This window comes from Oncorhynchus mykiss, chromosome 9 (genome assembly GCF_057628025.1).
Source record: "Oncorhynchus mykiss isolate SJ-2025 chromosome 9, ASM5762802v1, whole genome shotgun sequence".
Classification (NCBI taxonomy): domain Eukaryota; kingdom Metazoa; phylum Chordata; class Actinopteri; order Salmoniformes; family Salmonidae; genus Oncorhynchus; species Oncorhynchus mykiss.
Window position 1 is genome coordinate 80992399 of NC_143030.1, and position 16843 is coordinate 81009241.

At 49.9% G+C, this 16843-nt stretch overlaps 1 protein-coding gene across 4 annotated transcripts in view; it reads left to right on the plus strand.

Moving 5' to 3' along the window:
• cacna1fb (calcium voltage-gated channel subunit alpha1 Fb) overlaps positions 1 to 16843 on the plus strand; it is a 204660-nt gene that overhangs the window by 119430 nt on the left and 68387 nt on the right. The window lies entirely within an intron of this gene.

The following is a 16843-nucleotide window of genomic DNA, read 5'->3' on the forward strand; positions in this document are numbered from 1 at the left end:
AGAGTCAATGTGGAGGCTATATACAGGGGGTACCGGTACAGAGTCAATGTGGAGGCTATATACAGGGGGTACCCGTACAGAGTCAATGTGGAGGCTATATACAGGGGGTACTGGTACAGAGTCAATGTGGAGGCTATATACAGGGGGTACCGGTACAGAGTCAATGTGGAGGCTATATACAGGGGGTACCGGTACAGAGTCAATGTGGAGGCTATATACAGGGGGTACCGGTACAGAGTCAATGTGGAGGCTATATACAGGGGGTACCGGTACAGAGTCAATGTGGAGGCTATATACAGGGGGTACCGGTACAGAGTCAATGTGGAGGCTATATACAGGGGGTACCCGTACAGAGTCAATGTGGAGGCTATATACAGGGGGTACCGGTACAGAGTCAATGTGGAGGCTATATACAGGGGGTACCGGTACAGAGTCAATGTGGAGGCTATATACAGGGGGTACCGGTACAGAGTCAATGTGGAGGCTATATACAGGGGGTACCGGTACAGAGTCAATGTGGAGGCTATATACAGGGGGTACCGGTACAGAGTCAATGTGGAGGCTATATACAGGGGGTACCGGTACAGAGTCAATGTGCAGGAGTACAGGTTAGTCGAGGTAATTGAGGTAATATGTAACAGGACCAGTCAAAAGTTTGGACACCATTCATTAATTCATTCAAGGGTTTTTCTTTATTTTTACAATTTTCTACATTGTAGAATAATAGTGAAGACATCAAAACTATGAAATAACACAAATGGAGTCATGTAGTAACCAAAAAAGTGTAAAAAAAATCAAAATACAGTTTACATTTGAGATTCTTCAAAGTAGCAAACCTTTGCCTTGATGACAGCTTTGCACACTCTTGGCATTCTCTCAAACAGCTTCATGAGGTAGTCACCTGGAATGCATTTCAATTAACAGGTGTGCCTTGTTCAAAGTGAATTTGTGGAATTTCTTTCCTTAATGCGTTTGAGCCAATCAGTTGTGTTGTGACAAGGTAGGGGTGGTAAACAGAAGACATATTCGGTGAAAGATCAAGTCCATATTATGGCAAGAACAGCTCAATAAGCAAAGAGAAATGACATTCCATCATTACTATAAAATATTAAGTCAGTCAAGAACATTTCAAGTGCAGTCGCGAAAACCGGTGATGAAACGGTCTCTCATGAGGACTGCCACAGGAAAGGAAGACCCAGAGTTACCTCTGCTATGATGAAACTGTCTCTCATGAGGACCGCCACAGGAAAGGAAGACCCAGAGTTACCTCTGCTATGATGAAACGGTCTCTCATGAGGACCGCCACAGGAAAGGAAGACCCAGAGTTACCTCTGCTATGATGAAACGGTCTCTCATGAGGACTGCCACAGGAAAGGAAGACCCAGAGTTACCTCTGCTATGATGAAACGGTCTCTCATGAGGACTGCCACAGGAAAGGAAGACCCAGAGTTACCTCTGCTATGATGAAACGGTCTCTCATGAGGACCGCCACAGGAAAGGAAGACCCAGAGTTACCTCTGCTATGATGAAACGGTATCTCATGAGGACACAGGAAAGGAAGACCCAGAGTTACCTCTGCTCTGATGAAACGGTCTCTCATGAGGACTGCCACAGGAAAGGAAGACCCAGAGTTACCTCTGCTATGATGAAACGGTCTCTCATGAGGACTGCCACAGGAAAGGAAGACCCAGAGTTACCTCTGCTCTGATGAAACGGTCTCTCATGAGGACTGCCACAGGAAAGGAAGACCCAGAGTTACCTCTGCTCTGATGAAACGGTCTCTCATGAGGACTGCCACAGGAAAGGAAGACCCAGAGTTACCTCTGCTATGATGAAACGGTCTCTCATGAGGACTGCCACAGGAAAGGAAGACCTGGAGTTACCTCTGCTATGATGAAACTGTCTCTCATGAGGACCGCCACAGGAAAGGAAGACCCAGAGTTACCTCTGCTATGATGAAACGGTCTCTCATGAGGACCGCCACAGGAAAGGAAGACCCAGAGTTACCTCTGCTATGATGAAACGGTCTCTCATGAGGACCGCCACAGGAAAGGAAGACCCAGAGTTACCTCTGCTATGATGAAACGGTCTCTCATGAGGACCGCCACAGGAAAGGAAGACCCAGAGTTACCTCTGCTATGATGAAACGGTCTCTCATGAGGACCGCCACAGGAAAGGAAGACCCAGAGTTACCTCTGCTATGATGAAACGGTCTCTCATGAGGACCGCCACAGAAAAGGAAGACCCAGAGTTACCTCTGCTATGATGAAACGGTCTCTCATGAGGACTGCCACAGGAAAGGAAGACCCAGAGTTACCTCTGCTATGATGAAACGGTCTCTCATGAGGACTGCCACAGGAAAGGAAGACCCAGAGTTACCTCTGCTATGATGAAACGGTCTCTTATGAGGACTGCCACAGGAAAGGAAGACCCAGAGTTACCTCTGCTATGATGAAACGGTCTCTCATGAGGACTGCCACAGGAAAGGAAGACCCAGAGTTACCTCTGCTGTGATGAAACGGTCTCTCATGAGGACACAGGAAAGGAAGACCCAGAGTTACCTCTGCTCTGATGAAACGGTCTCTCATGAGGACTGCCACAGGAAAGGTAGACCCAGAGTTACTTCTGCTATGATGAAACAGTCTCTCATGAGGACTGTCACAGGAAAGGAAGACCCAGAGTTACCTCTGCTCTGATGAAACGGTCTCTCATGAGGACTGCCACAGGAAAGGAAGACCCAGAGTTACCTCTGCTCTGATGAAACGGTCTCTCATGAGGACTGCCACAGGAAAGGAAGACCCAGAGTTACCTCTGCTATGATGAAATGGTCTCTCATGAGGACTGCCACAGGAAAGGAAGACCCAGAGTTACCTCTGCTATGATGAAACGGTCTCTCATGAGGACTGCCACAGGAAAGGAAGACCCAGAGTTACCTCTGCTATGATGAAAGGGTCTCTCATGAGGACTGCCACAGGAAAGGAAGACCCAGAGTTACCTCTGCTATGATGAAACGGTCTCTCATGAGGAATGCCACAGGAAAGGAAGACCCAGAGTTACCTCTGCTCTGATGAAACCGTCTCTCATGAGGACTGCCACAGGAAAGGAAGACCCAGAGTTACCTCTGCTCTGATGAAACGGTCTCTCATGAGGACTGCCACAGGAAAGGAAGACCCAGAGTTACCTCTGCTATGATGAAACGGTCTCTCATGAGGACCGCCACAGGAAAGGAAGACCCAGAGTTACCTCTGCTATGATGAAACGGTCTCTCATGAGGACTGCCACAGGAAAGGAAGACCCAGAGTTACCTCTGCTATGATGAAACGGTCTCTCATGAGGACTGCCACAGGAAAGGAAGACCCATAGTTACGTCTGCTATGATGAAACGGTCTCTCATGAGGACTGCCACAGGAAAGGAAGACCCAGAGTTACCTCTGCTATGATGAAACGGTCTCTCATGAGGACTGCCACAGGAAAGGAAGACCCAGAGTTACCTCTGCTATGATGAAACGGTCTCTCATGAGGACTGCCACAGGAAAGGAAGACCCAGAGTTACCTCTGCTATGATGAAACGGTCTCTCATGAGGACCGCCACAGGAAAGGAAGACCCAGAGTTACCTCTGCTATGATGAAACGGTCTCTCATGAGGACCGCCACAGGAAAGGAAGACCCAGAGTTACCTCTGCTATGATGAAACGGTCTCTCATGAGGACTGCCACAGGAAAGGAAGACCCAGAGTTACCTCTGCTATGATGAAACGGTCTCTTATGAGGACTGCCACAGGAAAGGAAGACCCAGAGTTACCTCTGCTATGATGAAACGGTTTCTCATGAGGACTGCCACAGGAAAGGAAGACCCAGAGTTACCTCTGCTATGATGAAACGGTCTCTCATGAGGACACAGGAAAGGAAGACCCAGAGTTACCTCTGCTCTGATGAAACGGTCTCTCATGAGGACTGCCACAGGAAAGGTAGACCCAGAGTTACCTCTGCTATGATGAAATGGTCTCTCATGAGGACTGTCACAGGAAAGGAAGACCCAGAGTTACCTCTGCTCTGATGAAACGGTCTCTCATGAGGACTGCCACAGGAAAGGAAGACCCAGAGTTACCTCTGCTATGATGAAACGGTCTCTCATGAGGACCGCCACAGGAAAGGAAGACCCAGAGTTAGCTCTGCTATGATGAAACGGTCTCTCATGAGGACCGCCACAGGAATGGAAGACCCAGAGTTACCTCTGCTCTGATGAAACGGTCTCTCATGAGGACTGCCACAGGAAAGGAAGACCCAGAGTTACCTCTGCTCTGATGAAACGGTCTCTCATGAGGACCGCCACAGGAAAGGAAGACCCAGAGTTACCTCTGCTATGATGAAACGGTCTCTCATGAGGACCGCCACAGGAAAGGAAGACCCAGAGTTACCTCTGCTATGATGAAACGGTCTCTCATGAGGACCGCCACAGGAAAGGAAGACCCAGAGTTACCTCTGCTATGATGAAACGGTCTCTCATGAGGACTGCCACAGGAAAGGAAGACCCAGAGTTACCTCTGCTATGATGAAACGGTCTCTCATGAGGACTGCCACAGGAAAGGAAGACCCAGAGTTACCTCTGCTATGATGAAACGGTCTCTCATGAGGACTGCCACAGGAAAGGAAGACCCAGAGTTACCTCTGCTATGATGAAACGGTCTCTCATGAGGACTGCCACAGGAAAGGAAGACCCAGAGTTACCTCTGCTATGATGAAACGGTCTCTCATGAGGACTGCCACAGGAAAGGAAGACCCAGAGTTACCTCTGCTATGATGAAACGGTCTCTCATGAGGACACAGGAAAGGAAGACCCAGAGTTACCTCTTCTCTGATGAAACGGTCTATCATGAGGACACAGGAAAGGAAGACCCAGAGTTACCTCTGCTCTGATGAAACGGTCTCTCATGAGGACTGCCACAGGAAAGGAAGACCCAGAGTTACCTCTGCTATGATGAAACGGTCTCTCATGAGGACTGCCACAGGAAAGGAAGACCCAGAGTTACCTCTGCTATGATGAAACGGTCTCTTATGAGGACTGCCACAGGAAAGGAAGACCCAGAGTTACCTCTGCTCTGATGAAACGGTCTCTCATGAGGACTGCCACAGGAAAGGTAGACCCAGAGTTACCTCTGCTATGATGAAACGGTCTCTCATGAGGACTGTCACAGGAAAGGAAGACCCAGAGTTACCTCTGCTCTGATGAAACGGTCTCTCATGAGGACTGCCACAGGAAAGGAAGACCCAGAGTTACCTCTGCTCTGATGAAACGGTCTCTCATGAGGACTGCCACAGGAAAGGAAGACCCAGAGTTACCTCTGCTCTGATGAAACGGTCTCTCATGAGGACTGCCACAGGAAAGGAAGACCCAGAGTTACCTCTGCTCTGATGAAACGGTCTCTCATGAGGACTGCCACAGGAAAGGAAGACCCAGAGTTACCTCTGCTATGATGAAACGGTCTCTCATGAGGACTGCCACAGGAAAGGAAGACCCAGAGTTACCTCTGCTATGATGAAACGGTCTCTCATGAGGACTGCCACAGGAAAGGAAGACCCAGAGTTACCTCTGCTATGATGAAACGGTCTCTCATGAGGACCGCCACAGGAAAGGAAGACCCAGAGTTACCTCTGCTATGATGAAACGGTCTCTCATGAGGACCGCCACAGGAAAGGAAGACCCAGAGTTACCTCTGCTATGATGAAACGGTCTCTCATGAGGACCGCCACAGGAAAGGAAGACCCAGAGTTACCTCTGCTATGATGAAACGGTCTCTCATGAGGACCGCCACAGAAAAGGAAGACCCAGAGTTACCTCTGCTATGATGAAACGGTCTCTCATGAGGACTGCCACAGGAAAGGAAGACCCAGAGTTACCTCTGCTATGATGAAACGGTCTCTCATGAGGACTGCCACAGGAAAGGAAGACCCAGAGTTACCTCTGCTATGATGAAACGGTCTCTTATGAGGACTGCCACAGGAAAGGAAGACCCAGAGTTACCTCTGCTATGATGAAACGGTCTCTCATGAGGACTGCCACAGGAAAGGAAGACCCAGAGTTACCTCTGCTGTGATGAAACGGTCTCTCATGAGGACACAGGAAAGGAAGACCCAGAGTTACCTCTGCTCTGATGAAACGGTCTCTCATGAGGACTGCCACAGGAAAGGTAGACCCAGAGTTACTTCTGCTATGATGAAACAGTCTCTCATGAGGACTGTCACAGGAAAGGAAGACCCAGAGTTACCTCTGCTCTGATGAAACGGTCTCTCATGAGGACTGCCACAGGAAAGGAAGACCCAGAGTTACCTCTGCTCTGATGAAACGGTCTCTCATGAGGACTGCCACAGGAAAGGAAGACCCAGAGTTACCTCTGCTATGATGAAATGGTCTCTCATGAGGACTGCCACAGGAAAGGAAGACCCAGAGTTACCTCTGCTATGATGAAACGGTCTCTCATGAGGACTGCCACAGGAAAGGAAGACCCAGAGTTACCTCTGCTATGATGAAAGGGTCTCTCATGAGGACTGCCACAGGAAAGGAAGACCCAGAGTTACCTCTGCTATGATGAAACGGTCTCTCATGAGGAATGCCACAGGAAAGGAAGACCCAGAGTTACCTCTGCTCTGATGAAACCGTCTCTCATGAGGACTGCCACAGGAAAGGAAGACCCAGAGTTACCTCTGCTCTGATGAAACGGTCTCTCATGAGGACTGCCACAGGAAAGGAAGACCCAGAGTTACCTCTGCTATGATGAAACGGTCTCTCATGAGGACCGCCACAGGAAAGGAAGACCCAGAGTTACCTCTGCTATGATGAAACGGTCTCTCATGAGGACTGCCACAGGAAAGGAAGACCCAGAGTTACCTCTGCTATGATGAAACGGTCTCTCATGAGGACTGCCACAGGAAAGGAAGACCCATAGTTACGTCTGCTATGATGAAACGGTCTCTCATGAGGACTGCCACAGGAAAGGAAGACCCAGAGTTACCTCTGCTATGATGAAACGGTCTCTCATGAGGACTGCCACAGGAAAGGAAGACCCAGAGTTACCTCTGCTATGATGAAACGGTCTCTCATGAGGACTGCCACAGGAAAGGAAGACCCAGAGTTACCTCTGCTATGATGAAACGGTCTCTCATGACGACCGCCACAGGAAAGGAAGACCCAGAGTTACCTCTGCTATGATGAAACGGTCTCTCATGAGGACCGCCACAGGAAAAGAAGACCCAGAGTTACCTCTGCTATGATGAAACGGTCTCTCATGAGGACTGCCACAGGAAAGGAAGACCCAGAGTTACCTCTGCTATGATGAAACGGTCTCTTATGAGGACTGCCACAGGAAAGGAAGACCCAGAGTTACCTCTGCTATGATGAAACGGTTTCTCATGAGGACTGCCACAGGAAAGGAAGACCCAGAGTTACCTCTGCTATGATGAAACGGTCTCTCATGAGGACACAGGAAAGGAAGACCCAGAGTTACCTCTGCTCTGATGAAACGGTCTCTCATGAGGACTGCCACAGGAAAGGTAGACCCAGAGTTACCTCTGCTATGATGAAATGGTCTCTCATGAGGACTGTCACAGGAAAGGAAGACCCAGAGTTACCTCTGCTCTGATGAAACGGTCTCTCATGAGGACTGCCACAGGAAAGGAAGACCCAGAGTTACCTCTGCTATGATGAAACGGTCTCTCATGAGGACCGCCACAGGAAAGGAAGACCCAGAGTTAGCTCTGCTATGATGAAACGGTCTCTCATGAGGACCGCCACAGGAATGGAAGACCCAGAGTTACCTCTGCTCTGATGAAACGGTCTCTCATGAGGACTGCCACAGGAAAGGAAGACCCAGAGTTACCTCTGCTCTGATGAAACGGTCTCTCATGAGGACCGCCACAGGAAAGGAAGACCCAGAGTTACCTCTGCTATGATGAAACGGTCTCTCATGAGGACCGCCACAGGAAAGGAAGACCCAGAGTTACCTCTGCTATGATGAAACGGTCTCTCATGAGGACCGCCACAGGAAAGGAAGACCCAGAGTTACCTCTGCTATGATGAAACGGTCTCTCATGAGGACTGCCACAGGAAAGGAAGACCCAGAGTTACCTCTGCTATGATGAAACGGTCTCTCATGAGGACTGCCACAGGAAAGGAAGACCCAGAGTTACCTCTGCTATGATGAAACGGTCTCTCATGAGGACTGCCACAGGAAAGGAAGACCCAGAGTTACCTCTGCTATGATGAAACGGTCTCTCATGAGGACTGCCACAGGAAAGGAAGACCCAGAGTTACCTCTGCTATGATGAAACGGTCTCTCATGAGGACTGCCACAGGAAAGGAAGACCCAGAGTTACCTCTGCTATGATGAAACGGTCTCTCATGAGGACACAGGAAAGGAAGACCCAGAGTTACCTCTTCTCTGATGAAACGGTCTATCATGAGGACACAGGAAAGGAAGACCCAGAGTTACCTCTGCTCTGATGAAACGGTCTCTCATGAGGACTGCCACAGGAAAGGAAGACCCAGAGTTACCTCTGCTATGATGAAACGGTCTCTCATGAGGACTGCCACAGGAAAGGAAGACCCAGAGTTACCTCTGCTATGATGAAACGGTCTCTTATGAGGACTGCCACAGGAAAGGAAGACCCAGAGTTACCTCTGCTCTGATGAAACGGTCTCTCATGAGGACTGCCACAGGAAAGGTAGACCCAGAGTTACCTCTGCTATGATGAAACGGTCTCTCATGAGGACTGTCACAGGAAAGGAAGACCCAGAGTTACCTCTGCTCTGATGAAACGGTCTCTCATGAGGACTGCCACAGGAAAGGAAGACCCAGAGTTACCTCTGCTCTGATGAAACGGTCTCTCATGAGGACTGCCACAGGAAAGGAAGACCCAGAGTTACCTCTGCTCTGATGAAACGGTCTCTCATGAGGACTGCCACAGGAAAGGAAGACCCAGAGTTACCTCTGCTCTGATGAAACGGTCTCTCATGAGGACTGCCACAGGAAAGGAAGACCCAGAGTTACCTCTGCTATGATGAAACGGTCTCTCATGAGGACTGCCACAGGAAAGGAAGACCCAGAGTTACCTCTGCTATGATGAAACGGTCTCTCATGAGGACTGCCACAGGAAAGGAAGACCCAGAGTTACCTCTGCTATGATGAAACGGTCTCTCATGAGGACCGCCACAGGAAAGGAAGACCCAGAGTTACCTCTGCTATGATGAAACGGTCTCTCATGAGGACCGCCACAGGAATGGAAGACCCAGAGTTACCTCTGCTCTGATGAAACGGTCTCTCATGAGGACTGCCACAGGAAAGGAAGACCCAGAGTTACCTCTGCTCTGATGAAACGGTCTCTCATGAGGACCGCCACAGGAAAGGAAGACCCAGAGTTACCTCTGCTATGATGAAACGGTCTCTCATGAGGACTGCCACAGGAAAGGAAGACCCATAGTTACGTCTGCTATGATGAAACGGTCTCTCATGAGGACTGCCACAGGAAAGGAAGACCCAGAGTTACCTCTGCTATGATGAAACGGTCTCTCATGAGGACTGCCACAGGAAAGGAAGACCCAGAGTTACCTCTGCTATGATGAAACGGTCTCTCATGAGGACTGCCACAGGAAAGGAAGACCCAGAGTTACCTTTGCTATGATGAAACGGTCTCTCATGAGGACCGCCACAGGAAAGGAAGACCCAGAGTTACCTCTGCTATGATGAAACGGTCTCTCATGAGGACCGCCACAGGAAAGGAAGACCCAGAGTTACCTCTGCTATGATGAAACGGTCTCTCATGAGGACTGCCACAGGAAAGGAAGACCCAGAGTTACCTCTGCTATGATGAAACGGTCTCTTATGAGGACTGCCACAGGAAAGGAAGACCCAGAGTTACCTCTGCTATGATGAAACGGTCTCTCATGAGGACTGCCACAGGAAAGGAAGACCCAGAGTTACCTCTGCTATGATGAAACGGTCTCTCATGAGGACACAGGAAAGGAAGACCCAGAGTTACCTCTGCTCTGATGAAACGGTCTCTCATGAGGACTGCCACAGGAAAGGTAGACCCAGAGTTACCTCTGCTATGATGAAATGGTCTCTCATGAGGACTGCCACAGGAAAGGAAGACCCAGAGTTACCTCTGCTATGATGAAACGGTCTCTCATGAGGACACAGGAAAGGAAGACCCAGAGTTACCTCTTCTCTGATGAAACGGTCTCTCATGAGGACTGCCACAGGAAAGGAAGACCCAGAGTTACCTCTGCTATGATGAAACGGTCTCTTATGAGGACTGCCACAGGAAAGGAAGACCCAGAGTTACCTCTGCTCTGATGAAACGGTCTCTCATGAGGACTGCCACAGGAAAGGTAGACCCAGAGTTACCTCTGCTATGATGAAACGGTCTCTCATGAGGACTGTCACAGGAAAGGAAGACCCAGAGTTACCTCTGCTCTGATGAAACGGTCTCTCATGAGGACTGCCACAGGAAAGGAAGACCCAGAGTTACCTCTGCTCTGATGAAACGGTCTCTCATGAGGACTGCCACAGGAAAGGAAGACCCAGAGTTACCTCTGCTCTGATGAAACGGTCTCTCATGAGGACTGCCACAGGAAAGGAAGACCCAGAGTTACCTCTGCTCTGATGAAACGGTCTCTCATGAGGACTGCCACAGGAAAGGAAGACCCAGAGTTACCTCTGCTATGATGAAACGGTCTCTCATGAGGACTGCCACAGGAAAGGAAGACCCAGAGTTACCTCTGCTATGATGAAACGGTCTCTCATGAGGACTGCCACAGGAAAGGAAGACCCAGAGTTACCTCTGCTATGATGAAACGGTCTCTCATGAGGACCGCCACAGGAAAGGAAGACCCAGAGTTACCTCTGCTATGATGAAACGGTATCTCATGAGGACACAGGAAAGGAAGACCCAGAGTTACCTCTGCTATGATGAAACGGTCTCTCATGAGGACCGCCACAGGAAAGGAAGACCCAGAGTTACCTCTGCTATGATGAAACGGTCTCTCATGAGGACCGCCACAGGAATGGAAGACCCAGAGTTACCTCTGCTCTGATGAAACGGTCTCTCATGAGGACTGCCACAGGAAAGGAAGACCCAGAGTTACCTCTGCTCTGATGAAACGGTCTCTCATGAGGACCGCCACAGGAAAGGAAGACCCAGAGTTACCTCTGCTATGATGAAACGGTCTCTCATGAGGACTACCACAGGAAAGGAAGACCCATAGTTACGTCTGCTATGATGAAACGGTCTCTCATGAGGACTGCCACAGGAAAGGAAGACCCAGAGTTACCTCTGCTATGATGAAACGGTCTCTCATGAGGACTGCCACAGGAAAGGAAGACCCAGAGTTACCTCTGCTATGATGAAACGGTCTCTCATGAGGACTGCCACAGGAAAGGAAGACCCAGAGTTACCTCTGCTATGATGAAACGGTCTCTCATGAGGACCGCCACAGGAAAGGAAGACCCAGAGTTACCTCTGCTATGATGAAACGGTCTCTCATGAGGACCGCCACAGGAAAGGAAGACCCAGAGTTACCTCTGCTATGATGAAACGGTCTCTCATGAGGACTGCCACAGGAAAGGAAGACCCAGAGTTACCTCTGCTATGATGAAACGGTCTCTTATGAGGACTGCCACAGGAAAGGAAGACCCAGAGTTACCTCTGCTATGATGAAACGGTCTCTCATGAGGACTGCCACAGGAAAGGAAGACCCAGAGTTACCTCTGCTATGATGAAACGGTCTCTCATGAGGACACAGGAAAGGAAGACCCAGAGTTACCTCTGCTCTGATGAAACGGTCTCTCATGAGGACTGCCACAGGAAAGGTAGACCCAGAGTTACCTCTGCTATGATGAAATGGTCTCTCATGAGGACTGCCACAGGAAAGGAAGACCCAGAGTTACCTCTGCTATGATGAAACGGTCTCTCATGAGGACACAGGAAAGGAAGACCCAGAGTTACCTCTTCTCTGATGAAACGGTCTCTCATGAGGACTGCCACAGGAAAGGAAGACCCAGAGTTACCTCTGCTATGATGAAACGGTCTCTTATGAGGACTGCCACAGGAAAGGAAGACCCAGAGTTACCTCTGCTCTGATGAAACGGTCTCTCATGAGGACTGCCACAGGAAAGGTAGACCCAGAGTTACCTCTGCTATGATGAAACGGTCTCTCATGAGGACTGTCACAGGAAAGGAAGACCCAGAGTTACCTCTGCTCTGATGAAACGGTCTCTCATGAGGACTGCCACAGGAAAGGAAGACCCAGAGTTACCTCTGCTCTGATGAAACGGTCTCTCATGAGGACTGCCACAGGAAAGGAAGACCCAGAGTTACCTCTGCTCTGATGAAACGGTCTCTCATGAGGACTGCCACAGGAAAGGAAGACCCAGAGTTACCTCTGCTCTGATGAAACGGTCTCTCATGAGGACTGCCACAGGAAAGGAAGACCCAGAGTTACCTCTGCTATGATGAAACGGTCTCTCATGAGGACTGCCACAGGAAAGGAAGACCCAGAGTTACCTCTGCTATGATGAAACGGTCTCTCATGAGGACAGCCACAGGAAAGGAAGACCCAGAGTTACCTCTGCTATGATGAAACGGTCTCTCATGAGGACCGCCACAGGAAAGGAAGACCCAGAGTTACCTCTGCTATGATGAAACGGTCTCTCATGAGGACCGCCACAGGAATGGAAGACCCAGAGTTACCTCTGCTCTGATGAAACGGTCTCTCATGAGGACTGCCACAGGAAAGGAAGACCCAGAGTTACCTCTGCTCTGATGAAACGGTCTCTCATGAGGACCGCCACAGGAAAGGAAGACCCAGAGTTACCTCTGCTATGATGAAACGGTCTCTCATGAGGACCGCCACAGGAAAGGAAGACCCAGAGTTACCTCTGCTATGATGAAACGGTCTCTCATGAGGACCGCCACAGGAAAGGAAGACCCAGAGTTACCTCTGCTATGATGAAACGGTCTCTCATGAGGACCGCCACAGGAAAGGAAGACCCAGAGTTACCTCTGCTATGATGAAACGGTCTCTCATGAGGACCGCCACAGGAAAGGAAGACCCAGAGTTACCTCTGCTATGATGAAACGGTCTCTCATGAGGACCGCCACAGGAAAGGAAGACCCAGAGTTACCTCTGCTATGATGAAACGGTCTCTCATGAGGACCGCCACAGGAAAGGAAGACCCAGAGTTACCTCTGCTATGATGAAACGGTCTCTCATGAGGACCGCCACTGGAAAGGAAGACCCAGAGTTACCTCTGCTATGATGAAACGGTCTCTCATGAGGACTGCCACAGGAAAGGAAGACCCAGAGTTACCTCTGCTATGATGAAACGGTCTCTCATGAGGACTGCCACAGGAAAGGAAGACCCAGAGTTACCTCTGCTATGATGAAACGGTCTCTCATGAGGACTGCCACAGGAAAGGAAGACCCAGAGTTACCTCTGCTATGATGAAACGGTCTCTCATGAGGACTGCCACAGGAAAGGAAGACCCAGAGTTACCTCTGCTATGATGAAACGGTCTCTCATGAGGACTGCCACAGGAAAGGAAGACCCAGAGTTACCTCTGCTATGATGAAACGGTCTCTCATGAGGACCGCCACAGGAAAGGAAGACCCAGAGTTACCTCTGCTATGATGAAACGGTCTCTCATGAGGACCGCCACAGGAAAGGAAGACCCAGAGTTACCTCTGCTATGATGAAACGGTCTCTCATGAGGACTGCCACAGGAAAGGAAGACCCAGAGTTACGTCTGCTATGATGAAACGGTCTCTTATGAGGACTGCCACAGGAAAGGAAGACCCAGAGTTACCTCTGCTATGATGAAACGGTCTCTCATGAGGACTGCCACAGGAAAGGAAGACCCAGAGTTACCTCTGCTATGATGAAACGGTCTCTCATGAGGACACAGGAAAGGAAGACCCAGAGTTACCTCTGCTCTGATGAAACAGTCTCTCATGAGGACTGCCACAGGAAAGGTAGACCCAGAGTTACCTCTGCTATGATGAAATGGTCTCTCATGAGGACTGTCACAGGAAAGGAAGACCCAGAGTTACCTCTGCTCTGATGAAACGGTCTCTCATGAGGACTGCCACAGGAAAGGAAGACCCAGAGTTACCTCTGCTATGATGAAACGGTCTCTCATGAGGACCGCCACAGGAAAGGAAGACCCAGAGTTACCTCTGCTATGATGAAACGGTCTCTCATGAGGACCGCCACAGGAATGGAAGACCCAGAGTTAGCTCTGCTCTGATGAAACGGTCTCTCATGAGGACCGCCACAGGAAAGGAAGACCCAGAGTTACCTCTGCTATGATGAAACGGTCTCTCATGAGGACCGCCACAGGAAAGGAAGACCCAGAGTTACCTCTGCTATGATGAAACGGTCTCTCATGAGGACCGCCACAGGAAAGGAAGACCCAGAGTTACCTCTGCTATGATGAAACGGTCTCTCATGAGGACCGCCACAGGAAAGGAAGACCCAGAGTTACCTCTGCTATGATGAAACGGTCTCTCATGAGGACCGCCACAGGAAAGGAAGACCCAGAGTTACCTCTGCTATGATGAAACGGTCTCTCATGAGGACCGCCACTGGAAAGGAAGACCCAGAGTTACCTCTGCTATGATGAAACGGTCTCTCATGAGGACTGCCACAGGAAAGGAAGACCCAGAGTTACCTCTGCTATGATGAAACGGTCTCTCATGAGGACTGCCACAGGAAAGGAAGACCCAGAGTTACCTCTGCTATGATGAAACGGTCTCTCATGAGGACTGCCACAGGAAAGGAAGACCCAGAGTTACCTCTGCTATGATGAAACGGTCTCTCATGAGGACTGCCACAGGAAAGGAAGACCCAGAGTTACCTCTGCTATGATGAAACGGTCTCTCATGAGGACTGCCACAGGAAAGGAAGACCCAGAGTTACCTCTGCTATGATGAAACGGTCTCTCATGAGGACCGCCACAGGAAAGGAAGACCCAGAGTTACCTCTGCTATGATGAAACGGTCTCTCATGAGGACCGCCACAGGAAAGGAAGACCCAGAGTTACCTCTGCTATGATGAAACGGTCTCTCATGAGGACTGCCACAGGAAAGGAAGACCCAGAGTTACGTCTGCTATGATGAAACGGTCTCTTATGAGGACTGCCACAGGAAAGGAAGACCCAGAGTTACCTCTGCTATGATGAAACGGTCTCTCATGAGGACTGCCACAGGAAAGGAAGACCCAGAGTTACCTCTGCTATGATGAAACGGTCTCTCATGAGGACACAGGAAAGGAAGACCCAGAGTTACCTCTGCTCTGATGAAACAGTCTCTCATGAGGACTGCCACAGGAAAGGTAGACCCAGAGTTACCTCTGCTATGATGAAATGGTCTCTCATGAGGACTGTCACAGGAAAGGAAGACCCAGAGTTACCTCTGCTCTGATGAAACGGTCTCTCATGAGGACTGCCACAGGAAAGGAAGACCCAGTGTTACCTCTGCTATGATGAAACGGTCTCTCATGAGGACCGCCACAGGAAAGGAAGACCCAGAGTTACCTCTGCTATGATGAAACGGTCTCTCATGAGGACCGCCACAGGAATGGAAGACCCAGAGTTACCTCTGCTCTGATGAAACGGTCTCTCATGAGGACTGCCACAGGAAAGGAAGACCCAGAGTTACCTCTGCTCTGATGAAACGGTCTCTCATGAGGACCGCCACAGGAAAGGAAGACCCAGAGTTACCTCTGCTATGATGAAACGGTCTCTCATGAGGACCGCCACAGGAAAGGAAGACCCAGAGTTACCTCTGCTATGATGAAACGGTCTCTCATGAGGACCGCCACAGGAAAGGAAGACCCAGAGTTACCTCTGCTATGATGAAACGGTCTCTCATGAGGACTGCCACAGGAAAGGAAGACCCAGAGTTACCTCTGCTATGATGAAACGGTCTCTCATGAGGACTGCCACAGGAAAGGAAGACCCAGAGTTACCTCTGCTATGATGAAACGGTCTCTCATGAGGACACAGGAAAGGAAGACCCAGAGTTACCTCTGCTCTGATGAAACGGTCTCTCATGAGGACTGCCACAGGAAAGGAAGACCCAGAGTTACCTCTGCTATGATGAAACGGTCTCTCATGAGGACTGCCACAGGAAAGGAAGACCCAGAGTTACCTCTGCTATGATGAAACGGTCTCTTATGAGGACTGCCACAGGAAAGGAAGACCCAGAGTTACCTCTGCTCTGATGAAACGGTCTCTCATGAGGACTGTCACAGGAAAGGAAGACCCAGAGTTACCTCTGCTCTGATGAAACGGTCTCTCATGAGGACTGCCACAGGAAAGGAAGACCCAGAGTTACCTCTGCTCTGATGAAACGGTCTCTCATGAGGACTGCCACAGGAAAGGAAGACCCAGAGTTACCTCTGCTCTGATGAAACGGTCTCTCATGAGGACTGCCACAGGAAAGGAAGACCCAGAGTTACCTCTGCTCTGATGAAACGGTCTCTCATGAGGACTGCCACAGGAAAGGAAGACCCAGAGTTACCTCTGCTATGATGAAACGGTCTCTCATGAGGACTGCCACAGGAAAGGAAGACCCAGAGTTACCTCTGCTATGATGAAACGGTCTCTCATGAGGACTGCCACAGGAAAGGAAGACCCAGAGTTACCTCTGCTATGATGAAACGGTCTCTCATGAGGACCGCCACAGGAAAGGAAGACCCAGAGTTACCTCTGCTATGATGAAACGGTCTCTCATGAGGACCGCCACAGGAATGGAAGACCCAGAGTTACCTCTGCTCTGATGAAACGGT